The 17,027-nt window shown below is 30.6% G+C and overlaps 2 long non-coding RNA genes across 2 annotated transcripts; both read right to left on the bottom strand.

Moving 5' to 3' along the window:
* Positions 1-737: 737 nt before the first annotated feature.
* LOC139529814 (uncharacterized) lies at positions 738-5,620 on the bottom strand. Its single transcript, XR_011665902.1, has 3 exons — positions 5,463-5,620; positions 3,130-3,279; positions 738-2,323 (listed from the first exon to the last, which is right to left on the bottom strand). It is a non-coding gene; the product is annotated as an uncharacterized lncRNA (long non-coding RNA).
* A 7,927-nt stretch (positions 5,621-13,547) lies between these two features.
* Positions 13,548-15,741, bottom strand: LOC139529822 (uncharacterized). The gene is made up of 3 exons (XR_011665904.1): positions 15,644-15,741; positions 14,687-14,839; positions 13,548-13,761 (listed from the first exon to the last, which is right to left on the bottom strand). It is a non-coding gene; the product is annotated as an uncharacterized lncRNA (long non-coding RNA).
* Between the last annotated feature and the right edge of the window lie 1,286 nt (positions 15,742-17,027).

The following is a 17,027-nucleotide window of genomic DNA, read 5'->3' as shown; positions in this document are numbered from 1 at the left end:
TGGTATTATCACAAGAGACCTGATTGATAACTATTTACACCACTGGGTCGATGCCGCTGTTGGTGCACGTTTCTTCCCTGATGGTATCATCCACCCAGTAGTCAGAACTTCGGTGTTGACATGATATCAATTATGTGGTAGTTTTTATAAATTTCCTGTTTTAAAAAAAACTTTGAATCTTTGAGAAAAACTAAGGATTTTCTTATCCCAGGCATATATTACCTTAGCAGTATTTGGCATAACTTTTTGGAATAATTTTGGATCCTCAATGCTCTTCAACTTTGTACTTGTTTGGCTTTATAACTATTTTGATATGAGCGTCACTGATGAGTCTTATGTAGACGAAACGCTCATCTGATGTACTAAATTATAATTTTGGATCCTCAATGCTCTTCAACTTTGTACTTGTTTGGCTTTATAACTATTTTGATATGAGCGTCACTGATGAGTCTTATGTAGACGAAACGCTCATCTGATGTACTAAATTATAATCCTGGTATCTTTGATAACTATTAAAAGTCATTTCAGGATACAATGTCAACAATCTTCTTGAATAAGAGGATATGAAGCGTGACTTTCTATCATCATGATCATGAATTTGCATACGTACAAAAAACATGATGACATGTTGGCTTCCATAACTCTCCAAGTAATGTGGCTTGTCATGTATGCACAGAACTCCTTTTTGTACATTGATGGGTGGATAGATATATATATAAAAAAAAAAAATACCAAGCAAAAAAATAATATTTTATTTGATTTACAAACACAATAATTAAAACAACACACACTTCTCAGGTAATGTATAAAATGGTAAATTGTCAAAGATAATAAAAATGTGTATACTGTAAAGAAAAATAGATTTGTGTAATAATTTATAAAAATTTAACAGAATGTATTTACTCAACTGGGTATGAAATAATTTAGTCTATAAATCCTGATAAATAAAAAGTACTTATACAATAGGAAGATTGTATGATAGAGAATATGATGGAAACAAATAAAAATATATTAAAACTAATTAATACTCCCTCCGTTATAATATTAAATATGTATTCATTGACAATGGTTTCCGCGGGGAAAAAACGAAGCACATATAAAATCTGAATTATAATACAAAAATAATATAAAATATTGAATAAAATTAAATTCTAAAGAAAAAAAAATTATATAAGGTTTTGCATTTAAATATATATTTTAGTTAAGAGATCACTAAAACGGTTTCATGGTATATTGTTTATTAACATTTCTGATTAGTCTGTTTAGTTCCGGTCTAATAACTGCATGCCGTAGACTTGATCACTTGGAGCAATGCCGTCACTTGCATATTTGTGACCAATTTATATAAGCGAGAACATAACAAGGTAGCTGAATAACTTGGATTAAAAATGGTAATCGAAGTATAATTATAGTAATGTGTTAATATGCGTTGCATTTCAAAAGGAAATAAAAATATTGCTTACTGGAAGAAAGTGGAAAATTTAAGTATTTGTTACAAAAAACAATAACAGTAATTAAATGTTATTAAAATAAATTAATATTTACGCTAATAAAAAGTTACGCAATTTTTTGGATGGTTTGCACATCATTTTTTGATGTCTTACTCTGCAGCGATAGTCCTTTGACCTAGGCAATTGGTTGTATTTTATTTTTGTTTCGTGTTTCTCGAGAAACTTTTTACACCATGAATTCCCAACTTCGTTCAATGCTTCATATTTCAATCTCCAGTGGTTTTACGATTAGCAAATAGTATATTTAAATTTGTATTACAAGACGGCCGAACTGTACTTTACACTTAAATATAAAAAAATATAAATATTGGTCACTAGCTTTTTGCCAAAAAAAAACATAAATAAATCAGCCTTAGAACCAGTTAGAATAAAATTAAACTTAATTGAATTTAAAGTTGTATTCATATTTTCAAGAGGGGTTAGGAACTATTTGAAAAACCAATGCAATGTCTATCATATCAAACAATTGGTCAGTTCTAAAAATATATATCAAAATGAGTTCTTCTGTGGTGATAAATAAAACTGTTTTGTAGACATAAATGGTCAACTTATTTGAAAAATAAAAAGCATGAAGACGCTTGCAATGATAACAAAAAACTCTAACGATTTTGTTGGTGCCATTTGGTTCCTATCCGATGTCTGTGTCATCTGTACTGGTTTAAGAGCTTGTTTGCATCGGAGAAGATTGATGTTTTGTTTGTAACATGTTATCAAATCCTTATTACAAAAGTCTGTTCCACATTGGCATATGGAGCCACTCTCTTTTTTTTCACATCCAGTTATTTTGTTTTGCAGACACTGTCTTAAATGTGCTAAAATAAAGATATAAAAGGGGACTTTGAGATATAACGATAAAAAAAACAGGGTATAAAATTACGGTGAGAGATATTATTAAAAAAAAACAGATTTTTTTTTTAAGATAATACGTTGCCAAAAAGGAAAATATATTTAAATCGTATAACCTCATCAAACTAAAGTTTAATCAAATATAATACAATACTCGTACCCCTGTTTACTTCTTGTTTTGATATGGCTAAAGTACTGACGTTTTTCCCTTTCTCTTTATTCCCTTATCTAGTAGTTTTCAGTTTCTGCAATGTTTTTAGTCCTTATTTTTTTTTATTTGTTATGTGAAATGATACATTGTGTTACCCAAAGAGATGAGATTGAAAGGTTTAACAATAGGAATTCTCAAGGTTAAAACCTACCTTCATTTATAAGTAAGACATTTTTACAATGCCGGACTCGACCCGAGTCAAATGTTTCGTAGAAAAATCTAATGGTCAATTAGAGGTGCATATCTTTTTGAGAACTTAAAAATCAAAAGTAATAAATCACAAAATAATGATATCCGGGTAAAATTCAACACAGGAAGTCCTTAAGACAAAACCTGAATGTTTTGTTAGCTTTTGAATGTGTTTCAATTCCGAGATTAAATTATCAGTTAGTCAGTTTTGGAAATGAAAGTTAACATTGAGCAATAAAAACATTACTGAATTCTCGTTAAGAACATTTAAATGGAATGAAAACCGTATACTCATTTATTGGCTACTTCAATCATTTCAATTTAACTTTCATAACGGCAACATGACGTAATACTCGAGAAGAATAAACTAACCTTCCACATTTCCACCTGTGAGTGTACCCACATAACAATTTCCATTACAGTCTTCAGTGTGTTGTGCATTTTCCTTTGTAAAGTTTCCTTCGCGACCACAAAATCCTGGGTGGTCTTCGGAGTTGCAGACATAGCATTTAGTGCCGTATACTTAAATACAGAAAAAAAACATAAGCAATGATATAAAACATGTTTGTATAGCAATATTTAGGTAACTTGACAAGCGACTGTTTTGGTGAATTTACGTTGAATTTGATATCTTGTGTTCCGAAGGGGCTAAAATAAAACATATGGTTTCTTTCATGGTAGTTGAGGTTTGAAATGACACCAAATATAGATGCAAATAAAATATAGCAATAGATATTATTTTTATGTTTATGCAAAATAGAGCTTGGACACTGTACAGTATTGTTAATGTTTCAGTATTGGTATCTGTATTTTCATCTTAATTGCACAATATTTAAAAAAAAACTGTGATATTGTTTATTACAGTTTACAACAAGTATATGCATTTTTGAAATGATTCCATGGTTGGAATAGCTGATTAGTCAAGTATACAAGGTTTTTTTGTGAACGATTGTGCTTTCACAATGGAAAATGCACCGACAAATATATTACATGTAAAATCAATGGAGTTACTTTAAAAGAGCATGCAAACAAACAGAAGATAACTAGTTGCATTTAATAACATGTGATATCTAGTTCAAGTTTGCAAGTTCATTAAAACTGACTGAAATAAGAACGTAAATTGGGAAAAATCTAATCGAACTATAGTTATAATGTATTCTCACAGTACTTGATATAGATTTTTACAAATTTCATTACTAAAATAACGATTCCTGAACACGGAGAATAGTACCATGATATAGAAGCTTCTTAGTGATACATAAAGGTGAAGGCACTTGCAAATTTTGGAAAGGAATATTATGGCTTCCATTAAATTACAAGTAAATAATCTTGTCTTATTGCATGGCCTCAGTTGTTTAAAATATTTTTGGCTCGCTTTGTTCGCCCAGTTTACAAAGGTGTGCAATAGTTACAGATATATTGTAATGCTATTATATGCTCATGTACAATACAGACACATATATTATTGTATTTCAATATCTACAAGAAGTTTTCAGGTAATATATGGCTTCTATAATGCCAATGTCGGATGTGTACTGCTTGATACTTTAGTCTTTTAGTTAAGTACTCTTATTTCGGTAGTTTCTCTATTGTATTTGTGTTAGTTATTTTGTGTTGCCTCATATAGATCTTTTGACATAAGCTTATTGCAACTGATTTTTACAGTTTGTTCTTATGTTGTGATGTAACACCAATTTCCCAGGATGTTAGGGGAGGGTTTAGAGATCACACATACATTTAAATTGGCCACATTCTGTATGTGCAGGTGCAAAGTCTGTATATCAGTAGTTGTCGTTGGTTCATATCTGTCATATTTGTTTTTCGTTAGTTGTTATCTAATTAATATAGCAGTGATATTTCTAGTTAAAATTGTTTTGCATTTTTTCATACCTTTTATAAACGAATATACGGTATGTTTTTTTCTCATTGTTGTAGGCCGTTATAATCGCTTATAACATGTAATTGCTTGCATCCGCTTCAATTGAAATCCGATGGATTGATGTCTCATTTGCAATCATACCCTACATCCTTAATTTTGTGCTGTAAACGGACATTCGTCGAAAAAAAACTTAAAGAAGGGCAAATATAGTACGAAGTAGTAGAGCATTGCGAATCCAACAATCCAAAAGTTTTTGCTAATATGATCTTTTTCAGGTGTAGAAAATCCTTAGCTTTTCGAAAATTTCAAAGGTTTGTATACACTCAGATAATTTAAAATGATGACCACATCAAAATAATTCATAGTTAAATCACTTTTATTTTGATTCTTGTGGTTTGCGATTCTTTCTGAACAAACCTTCTGTTCTTATTGATAATATATAAGCCTGCCGCCTTTTAGAATGGTAATAAAATTTCTGATCTCATCAAAGTGACAGGCACCGTTCAGAAATAATTGATCGTCCTGTTACTATACATATATATATATATATATATATGTGTGTGTACTGATTGTGTTTTAATGTTTCAAGGCGAACGTTTCAAATGCTGTATGCGTGTGCTTTAACCATTTTTGTTTAGTGCATGTTAAATTGTCTTTTCTATTCGTTTGGTTTAAGAATAGACGAGTCTTTTTCCATAAATCTGGGTAGTTGATAAACTGATATTATAGTCTAACCATTTGAATAAATATCTAGATAACGTTACAAAATTTTACAACAATTAGCAAAATTACATGTAGATGCAAGACAACATTTATTTTTTCTTACCTTGATAAACATTGATCAAACAAATCAAGAGAATTGTGATATCCATTTGTTTAATTAAGTTCACATTCCTAAATAATAAACAAAACAATGTATAAGAGGCGTCTTACTTAACTTTGTCAGGTCACGTGATAACTAGTGACTAAAAGAGAAATACTTGTATCCGAATCTACTTCAGTTGTAATTTTATTATATATTATAGTATACAAATTGTGTGGATTGACAATTATACAATATACATATTAATATCTTACTACACAGGGGGAAGTTGAAAGTTATATAAGTTCAGTGTATTTTACGGAGAATTGGCAGGTCATATCCTTGACAGTTAAAAAACAGTGCCATTTCTTTTAAATTGACATTAACCTCAGCAATATTAAAATTAAGAGTGTTTAAAATGTCCCTGTTTCGAGTTATATCGTATGCATAAACTCATTTAATCGTGCACCGACATAATGTAATTGTATCAGGAATGATCTTTCGAAGAGCTTAACGTGCATTTTGCTTCAATTGGAAATAATAACCATGAAAATTATAATAACGACCTACCTTATTTAAAAGATAATCACATTATTTATAACAGCGAAGAAGGGATTCTCTCATTGTGTTACATGTGTATCAATATGTGTAAATCAATCTAATAGTATATTAGGGAAATTTCAAACATTTTTACAGTGTCACGGTCCTAGCTTTTATCAAAAGCTGTTTCTGTTTTGCAATGCTTTCTTTCGCGTACCTAAATTTTCACCCCAAATGTTTTTTATTCGAGAGCCACTGGTGAATATATATAGACGAAACACTCACCTAGCAAAACATAAACGTAGATTCTTTTGTAAGATTGTAGAGCTACTGAGTCCATGCCACTGCTTGTATATTTTAATTAAGTTCTTTGTCAAATGCAATGATTAACAAAACATTTCTTGTCTTGCAATTAGTTTGAGGTTAATCTTAATATTGACGTTGGTCTTCGAGCTTGTCACAATCTAAGCATACAGTCAGTCTTATGTGTTTGTGTGATATATCATTGACATTTTAGTACATTTTCTGCTCATAAAATTTTAAATTATTAGAAAATGGCTTAAATGTTATGAATTTTGTGTTTTCGAAGCTTTTGAATAAAAAGAGCAACAGTAAAAGTCATAAATCTATTGCGAGAAAACAAATCCGGGTCACAAACCAAAACCGAGAGAGAAGCATATCAACCAGAAAAGGAAACAACGGAACAACAGAAACACTGAAGTGCAACAAACACAAAACCGAAGTGCAACAAACACAAACATAGAAACGAACTATTTGATAACAACTCCATTGAACTTGGCCTTCCAAGTGTTTTGATTCGATCAACAATTATGAGTCTGATATAGTCTAACCATGCGTCTGACGTACCAAATTATAGCCAATAATCTATGATTTCTTTTATTATATAATAAAATTGAATGCCTCAAGTTAAATCATTTCCCGTAATAAACAATTTTAAAGTCAATTGTTTTATTCCATTTGTCCAATAGAGACAATAAAAAGTAAAATCACAAAAATACTGAACTCCGAGGAAAATTCAAAACGGGAAATCCCTAATCACATGGCAAAACAAAAACTGAAGCACATCAAACGAATGGATAACAACTGTCCTATTCCTGACTTGGTAAAGGCATTTTTTATGTAGAAAATGGTGTATTGAACCTGGTTTTTAGCTAGCTAAACCTCTCACATTTGAAAATGCCTGTACCAAAACAGGAATATGACAGTTGTTGTCCATTCGTTTTTGATGTATTTTGTCATTTGTTTTTGCCATGTAATTAGGGACTTTCCGATTTGATTTTCCCCTCAGTTCAGTAGTTTTGTGATTTTACTTTTGTTCTGTATGACAGTCGCATCAAATTCCATTATTATAATATTGAGAACGATGCGTGAACAAAACAAACAGACATAATATGTAAACATGTCAAATATACAGCGGTCAACATTGTGTTATAATCTTAATCACTAACAAAAGTTAACAAATATGTAACAAAGAAGCACAAAGTAGCAATAAGACGCTGTTAGCGTAAACTATATATTCATCATAAAATTAAATATATTTTATACAATATAATTTTACAATATGGAAATTAGGACTTGGAAACTAGCAGTAAGTGCTTGTATTAATCTGTCTCTTTAAACGTACTGTGGATTCATTAATTTTCGTGGGTACCAATTTTCGTGGATTGTAGAAATCTTGCCTTTTCGTGGATATCTGATTTCATGGTTTTGCCACAGTCTGCTTACAACCTAATAGAAAATCTGTAGTTCGTTGAACATTTAAATTCGTGGTTCACTTGTACCCAAGAAAACCACGAAAATTGGTATCCAACGAATAATAATGAATCCACGGTAGTTATAAGTGTCTTGCAAAGTTTGATAACCATATTTTAAAAAGAAATGAATCAGTATGGATTTAAATGACACGATTTTATGGTGTTAAATGTTAAAGAGGTTGGATATGAAACTAAAATGAATGACAAATTTTTCATCTTTTTCCCTTGATATTCGTAAAAGTTCAACTTCTATGTCCCATCACATGTATATAGTGTATATATGTTTGTTTGATATGGCATTGTGTCTGTTTCCTTTGTACATGGTTGTTGCTTACAACAAAGATATTTATCAATACGGATTCCTTATGGCAAAATTGAATTCATCTGTTTTTGAAAATTTAACTGGTACAGTCTTGAATTGTTTATCTATATGGTATAACTGTCTCCGAAAACAATAAATGTCTTCATTTTCTCAATTATGACAAATGCTCACACGCTCCAAACAATGCACCAACAGATTTGAACATACCATGAAAACGTTAGTGATGGACTGGATAAAGAAAGGCAACAGTAGTATACCGCTGTTCGAAACTCATAAATCGATAGAAAAAAACAAATCCACGTTACAAACTAAAACTGAGGGAAACGCATTAAATATAAGAGGAGAACTACGACACAACATTAAAATGTAACACACACAGAAACGAACTAAGCATAAGACCCGAATTTCTTCTTTGTTTTTAGTGGTCGTTTATCTTTCTCTGTATATATTTTGTTTCTTTCTGTGTTGTACTTTTGTGGATGATTCTATTTTTTTTTAAATTGTTTGGACGTTTTATTTTCCTCATTTGGTTTTTATTGCTTTTGTTTGTCTTTTCCATCGTTTGTTTTTAGACCAGTAGTCACTTTTGTCTCAACATTGATTATTATTGTTATGGTCATACTATTTAATTGACTGATTATAAAATTCATTTTACATTACTAAGGATTTTCTACCTCTACAATTGATTTCCTGAGCTGTATTTGATAAAATCCTCGGAATTTTGGGTTTTCACTTCTTTTCAACCTCGTACTTATTGTTGGCGTTTTAGCTTTATTTATTCATGCGTCACTGAATAGTTATTTCGATCGTTTTCTTTTACAAGAACCCTTATAATAGTGTACATTCTTTTATATGCATCAATTAAATGTATATTATCAAGCGATTAGATCATACTCACCCCTTCTCATCCAATGAACAGTCAGTTTTTCCCCTCTAATTTTCATAGTACATGGTTTTCCATGCAATATGAAATGCTATACATGACTGACTCTGCATTGTCAGTTAATTATGAAAGTTAACTCTTAATAACTGCACTAATAAAGTTACAAATTTTCATACATTTTCTAATGGTACACATATGTATAGAATAAAAAAAAATTGGGGTAAGGATATGGTTAAAATAGAATTAATATTCAATTTAATTATCTGACATTTGAGGGGTTTTTTTTTCTTTTAAGTAAACCATACCAGACTGCTGATATATAAAGCTAGGATTTTTTAAGCATTTAATGTTGAATGGTCTGAATTTAAATATTTATTCAGAATCATTTTTATTTACAAAAAAAAAATCAAATTCCAAAAAGGGGATTTATATACCATTGTGTTGCTTTTTAAAACAAAAAATCTCAAGACATATATAAGTATTAAAATTTACCTGAAGCAGAAAAAAACAATTTATCCATTCGGTCCTAACAAACTATATGTCAGTTCTATTTCATTCCATCCATTGAAATGATGATTACCTATGTAAGTGAACTCTTATTTAGGTTTGAATATTACAATGGGAAAGGATAATTTTGTAAGGTCACTCGAAAGTGTGAATATGTTCTAAATTGGTCAGACAATACTTCGCCTTTGGCTTAAATTTTCATGAAACATGACCAAGTATTGTCTAACCTATATTTAATTGAGTGATTTGTGAAAGTTTTCTAACTTAAATGGAAAGTTTTTCTTATCTTTTTATAGGTTAGAAAATACTTGGTCATGTTTTATGAAACATGACCAAGTATTGTCTGACCAATTTAGAACATATTCTCACATTCGAGTGACCTTACAAAATTATCCTTTCCCATTGTAATATTCAAACCTTAATAGGAGTTCACTTTTTATAATAAACTAAATGTAAAATATAGGTTTAAATCATCATTTCAATGGATGGAATGAAAAAGCTCGGACATAGTTTGTGAGGACCGAATTGTGAATAAATTGTTTTTCTGCTGCTTCAGGTAAAATTTGATATTTATATATCTTGAGATTTTTTTTATTTTAAAAAGCAACACAATGTAATATAAATCCCCTTTTTGGAAATTTTACTTTTTTTATAAATATAAAACTCTCTGTATAAATATTTAAATTCAGACCATTCAACATTAAATGCTTACTTTTTATTGATAAATTTACATGTATTGTACTTCTCCGTGAACTATAATGCTTTGCTTTATATAGTAGCAGTCTGACTTGTTTGTTTGAAAGAAAAAAAATCCCTCAAATGTCAGGTATATAAATCAAATATGTATTATTTTACCTACATTCCTACCCAATTTTTTTTTGTTTATTCTATATATGTGTACCTTTAGAAAATGTATGAAAATTTCCTAAATTCAAAATGTTTTGATTTAATCTTTGCTCTTTCATCTTTAATCAGTAGGCTCTTTTCCCATGGAAAATGCCTCAGGGGATTGTTCACTTTGTTAGTGCAGTTATTAAGAGTTCACTTTCATAATTAACTGACAATGAAAAGTCATTCATGTATAGCATTTCATAGTGCATGGAAAAACACAATTTCCATATTTGTCCTATCAGAATCGAAATAAATAATGACAGAAAGACAAACAGAATATTTTATCATAGTGTCACATACCAATACAGAACAAAATCGTAAATCATAATATAAGTATATTAATACAAATAAAAATTTAAATCGAAGTTAAAATATCGGTATCCTGCCATAATTGACTTATGAGACACTTTTGCTTAACAACTTATTATAACATTCATTTACAAATGAATAATTAAACTTTTACAATAAAAGAACACAATATTTTCTGCGATTAAACATAAAATATAAAGATTTTGCTAAAAAGGGTTGTATACAGTCATGTGACATCAGAAAAATAAATTTGTCATCATGATTAAAATCGTAAAAATTTGGGTTAATTGCACTTGCTTTCAAAAATAGACCATATCGCAGATCTGAATAAAATTCACAATGCATTGAGACATGTTTTTCGTCTTCTATCGCTCATGGTAAAATATTTGTCATAAAAGTGCCAGCCCGTGCTGAAATACCGATATGTTCAAGCCCCCATCAATTATCTCTTGATTGATGAAACAACCACATCAAAACTTTTATATTTGAAAAACAATTGATACCTTAGCTTTATTTGGCAAAACTTTTAGAAATATTTGGTCCTATACCCTTCAACTTCGTACATTTAACTTTATTATTAGAGCGTTAATGGTGAGTGTTTTGTAAACGAAACGCGCGTCTGGCGCAAATAAAAAAAATCAATCCTGGTATCTATGATGAGTTTATTTGAATAATTTTGTTAGGGGTATCCCTCTATTTCTCTATGACAGAAGCGCACATGAATGTTAAAGCTGGGTAATAACGGAATATCTTTTCTCATAAATGTACAAATAATTAGGCTACTGTTTAATAAGAACATTTAAGCTCTATTTCATAATTATAAGTATTAAATATCACTCGCTTTTTAAAGTGCCACTCAAGTATAGATTACATGCATCAATATCAAAGGAATAAGTGTGACTAGTCACATGCAAGTAGCAAAGTCCATTCTTCTTAATAATAAAACATGACTTATATAAACCCTTTTAATAAGAAACTGTTTTTTAATTCAGAACATGTAAACAAATACAATGTGTTTGTATCTTTTGTAATTTTTCCCGATTCCAGTATACTTGTAGTGCAAATCTGCATAATAGTTGACTAAAATGAAATTGAACCAAATATTCTTTTTCAGGAAAATTTTGATGTTTTCTGATGTCTGATTTGAATTGTAGCTTATTATAAAGTACGAATTTTTTCCGTTGTTACAGGCCATACGGCCACCATTAGTTCTTCATTTGTACTTAACCTTGTCAGACAACTAATTCCTCTTTTCCGATAATTTGTTTACAAAAGGGGTTTGCTTAACAAGTCAACGTGAATTGCTACAAATATATATATTAATAGCTGCATATGAAGTCATTTGTTATTAATGTGGTAAGTTAAAATTTTGTAGTCGCCTTTATCAGACAATAGAAGTTTCCGTTTGTACTTAATAGTTATCAAAGGTACCAGGATTATAATTTTGTACGCCAGACGCGCGTTTCGTCTACATAAGACTCATCAGTGACGCTCATATCAAAATATTTATAAAGCCAATAACATTAACATAACCTTTTATAATGTATCATAAATTTATAATAGATACCAGGATTAATAATCTGTACACTAGTTGCGCATTTTGTTTGGAAAAGACACACCAGTGACGATCGAATCCAAAAACAAATTAAGAAAAGGCCAATCATTTCAATTTGATAGATATTCGTTAATCTTTAAACAAAAACATGATTTAGTTTGGACTGCTCCAATAGAGAAAAAAAGTTAATGTGTTTTGCCATTTGTTTATAGGGACTTTCCGTTTTGAATTTTCGTCGGAGTTTAACTTGTAATGACTCTGGCTGCTGTGTTTGATAAAATTGGACGAACCAACCAAAGCGACCTGGAATTTCTCTCTCGCTGAATCGATATATGACTTTTGAACAGCAGAGTGCTACTGTTGTCTAATTTTGTAAAATGGCAAATGTACTTTCACCCAGAAACAAAAAACAAAAACAATTTTTTGTCTTACAAAGTATGAAGGAATAGAGCTCATAAATAGTTTATGCAAAAATCATCAAAATAGAAATTTACCCGACTTGTATGGTTATTGACACTGTATTCGAATTTTAGACGATTGTGTTAAGTGGTAATCGAATTGTCGTCTTGACACTGTGTTCAAATTTGAGACGATTGTGTTAAGTGGTAATCTAATTGTCGTCTTGACACTGTGTTAAAATTTTAGACGATTGTGTTAAATGGTAATCGAATTGTCGTCTTGACAATGTGTTCAAATTTTAGACGATTGTGTTAAGTTGTAATCGAATTGTCGTCTTGACACTGTGTTCCAATTTTAGAGGATTGTGTTAAGTGGTAATCGAATTGTTGTCTTGACACTGTGTTCAAATTTAAGACGATTGTGTTAAATGGTTATCGAATTGTCTTCTTGACACTGTGTTCAAATTTTAAACGATAGTGTTAAGGGGTAATCGAATTGTCGTCTTGACACTGTGTTCAAATTTTAAACGATTGTTTTAAGTGGTAATGGAATTGTCGTCTTGACACTGTGTTCAAATTTTAGACGATTGTGTTAAATTGTATTCGAATTGTCGTCTTCACACTGTATTCAAATTTTAGACGATTGTGTTAAGTGGTATTTGAATTATCGTCTTCACACTGTATTCAAATTTTAGACGATTGTGTTGAGGGGTAATCGAATTGTCGTCTTGACACTGTATTCAAATTTGAAACGATTGTGTTAAGTGGTAATCTATTTGTCGTCTTGACACTGTGTTCAAATTTTAGACGATTGTTTGAAGTGGTAATCGAATGTCGTCTTGACACTGTATTCAAATTTTAAACGATTGTGTTAAGTGGTAATCGAATTGTCGTATGGAAACAAAACAATACAAAAAACAATTAATTAAACGATACGTATATTAATAGAAAAACAAATATAGTATAATACAAAATATTTTTGTTTAGTTTGTCAGAATATCGGAAATAGTTCTTGTGAACAGTTACTCTGTTGATGACACATACGTATGTTTTGGTTACAATAATCAGTTGAACACTGACAAATAAATCCGCTTTCTTTTTTATCACATCCAGTAAGTTCGTTGCTGCACTTTCGAAGATGAGCTGAAAAATAAAACAATACAAATTGAGCAAATTGTAAAATAACTTGGAAGGTTTAATTAAAATTAAGAATGGAAATGGGGAATGTGACAAAGAGACAACAACCCGACCATAGAAAAAACAACAGCAGAAGGTCACTAATAGGTATTCAATGTAGCGAGACATTGCCGCACCCGGAGGCGTCCTTCAGCTGGCCCCTAAACAAAGATATACTAGTTCAGTGATAATGAACGCCATACTAATTTCCGATTAATTGTTATCATTTTGACAATTCTGGAAGCGAATAGACAAGAAAACCGGGAAAAAAATATATTCACGGTAAATCTCTAAATATGATAAACATAAGTATGGAATATAAATGTTAGACTCAGAATGACGCCGCAGTCTCTAATTGACGTCAGTTTTTCAAATTAACGTAGTATCAAAATTCACGTTCTCAAATTAGTGTCCATTATTTGTATACTCTAAAAGACGAATAATCTGATGTCATGTATTCCCAAAAACGATTTTTTATTTAAAAAAATGATACCATAACTATAAAGCTGCTTATTCAAAATAACATTCAGTCAAGGTTATTAATAATAATAAGTTTAATGTTTGGCCCGACTTTTGCATTCGTCATGTGCTGTTTTTGTAACGTCCTGTGGGAAATAATTCATGCATACTCGAGGCAATTGATTGAATAGTTGGGTTTAACAAGGATGAAGGTGAAATCAGTTTGACTACTACTATAATACGAGTATATCAGGTACATGTAGGTGAGAAAACAATTAACTTTGACCAATCAAAAAGGGTTCATTATACTTTGGATTAACACCAACAAATTCGAATTCATTGTCAACATTTTATACAAAAGTTCACCGTTGTGACCCATCTGTATATGATTTCCTAGAAAACAAACATGTAATATAGTCAGCAGGATGCTAACCTTCGTTTGTCTTATCAGCCATCACTCCTACAAAACAGCTGCCTTTACAATCTTGAATGTGTTGTATTATCGGTTTTGTCTTCATATCAATACGGTCTGCACATCCTTCCGGAAATTCGTCAGAATTACATACATAACATAAAGTTGCATAACCTAAAAAAGATGTTTTATGGTTAATATCATGGTTACGTTTTCGTGCATTTGTTTAAAATTTACTTATTCCTACCTGAAGTATTATGTGAGTCAATCAAAATAATAGGAATCGTGAATTAATTATTTCAAAATTAACAAAGGTTTTTCTACTTTTGAGTTTTAAATTTAAAAAACGATGCTGAAAAGTAATAAAATTGCTTGTCTGAACTTAAATAGAAAATTTGTAATAAATTGGTTTAATAAAAACAGAAAACTGAAAACCCTAGAAAACAGAGACCAAAGTTAATTTTGATAATGATTAAGGGGCAAATAAATCATCTTTTTAGAACATTATTAAACTGTTCCTTAATTTGATGGTTTAGAAGCTTTAACCATTCTGGATTAAAATTACTTCAACTGGAACGCTCAAACCCCTACAGAATGTCAATTGAATTAAAAAGGATGCATTTTTTCAATACAGCATCTCTGGTCTAATTTTAAAAATATAAACAAGAAAAGAGGAAAACAACTTTTAATTGCAATATGATCAACAAATATGAACTATATGAAATATATAATTATTTATGACAAGAATGAAAATAGACTCCCGATAGGATGATACAGACGAGGCTTTGACGTATACCCCCTCATTTACTACTGGAAGCAGTATCAAAATGGAATATAGATATAACGATTGCTGTACACACAATACAATTAGAAACCAAACTCGAAAGCGATATTTCAAGAAGACAAAACTATAACAGAAATATAAACTTTAAAATAACCAGTATGTAGACGCACATGTTGCAAATCTATCTTGCTTACCTTTGGAAACATAAAGGAGACAAAAGAAAATAGTCAGTTTGTCCATTTTTAATAGTTTTATTATTCATTATTTAACAATAACTGTAAACAAATATAACAAAAGTGAGGAAACGACTCGTATCCGTGTCTACTTCATTTAAATAATAATTATGTAAATATTTAGTTCGCCTTGACATAATCACATGTGGCATATACCGAGAACTCCTTCAAAAATATGGGTGTTTCAACATTTTGTAACTGAAAAAAATTGCCTACCCCCATTTCCATACACAATTATCAGATAAAACCTTATGTGGGGAGTTTGTTTGAAGTGTCAATGCTTGTTTTTAATTGTTTATTACTGTGCGAGTACTTTTATTTGTTGGGTACAGCTTTTGTTTATTAATTTTATAAATTTACTGTTTGCAAAAGTATAAATTATTCTAAATGATAAGGATGTTCTGGTAACTAACAGAAAACCCTGGCCGTTTTTGGCACAACTTTTTTTTATCTTTTAGTCCTCGATGCTGTTCGACTTTGTGCTTGTTTCGGCTTTCAAACTTTTGTATCTGGGCATCACTAGTAGATCTTGTGTGGATAAAATGCACCTCTGGCGTATTAAAATTTTCAACTTGTTGCCTTTTGTTGGCTGTGGTTCGTGTGTTTCTTTGTCAATTGTATTCTTCAATTTATTTATATTGTAGTCCTGTAGTGTTGAGTTGTCATTTTAATGTTATATTTCACATGGCTTTAAAAGGGGAGGTTTGGCATGCCACAAAACCAGGTGTTTGTTTGGCTTTTTAACTATTTTGATCTGAACGTCACTGATGAGTCTTATATAGACGAAACGCGCGTCTAGCGTATACAATTATAATCCTGGTACTTTTGATAACTCTCAACCCGCCATTTTTTTCATTAAAAATGTCCTGTACCAAGTCAGGAATATGGCCATTGTTATATTATAGTTCGTTTCTGTATGTGTTACATTTTAACGTTGCGTCGTTTGTTTTCTCTTATTTTTGAGTGTAAATTCACATTGCGATAAGACGTGTCACGGTACTTGTCTATCCCAAATTCATGTATTTGGTTATGATGTTATATTTGTTATTCTCGTGGAATTTTGTCTGTTGCTTGGTCCGTTTCTGTGTGTGTTACATTGTAGTGTTGTGTCGTTGTTCTCCTTTTATATTTAATGCGTTTCCCTCAGTTTTAGTTTGTTACCCCGATTTTGTTTTTTGTCCATGGATTTATGAGTTTGAACATCGGTATACTACTGTTGCCTTTATGTATTAATTTTCGCGATTTTTGTGTGATAGTTTCTAACGTAATGTATTATGTTTTACATATTAAAAAGAAGATGTGGTATGATTGAAAATGAGACAACTGTCCACAAGAGATTAAAATG

This window comes from Mytilus edulis, chromosome 1 (assembly GCF_963676685.1).
Source record: "Mytilus edulis chromosome 1, xbMytEdul2.2, whole genome shotgun sequence".
Classification (NCBI taxonomy): domain Eukaryota; kingdom Metazoa; phylum Mollusca; class Bivalvia; order Mytilida; family Mytilidae; genus Mytilus; species Mytilus edulis.
The sequence above is the reverse complement of the archived record's forward strand: the minus strand, read 5'-3'. Positions and strand labels throughout refer to the sequence as shown.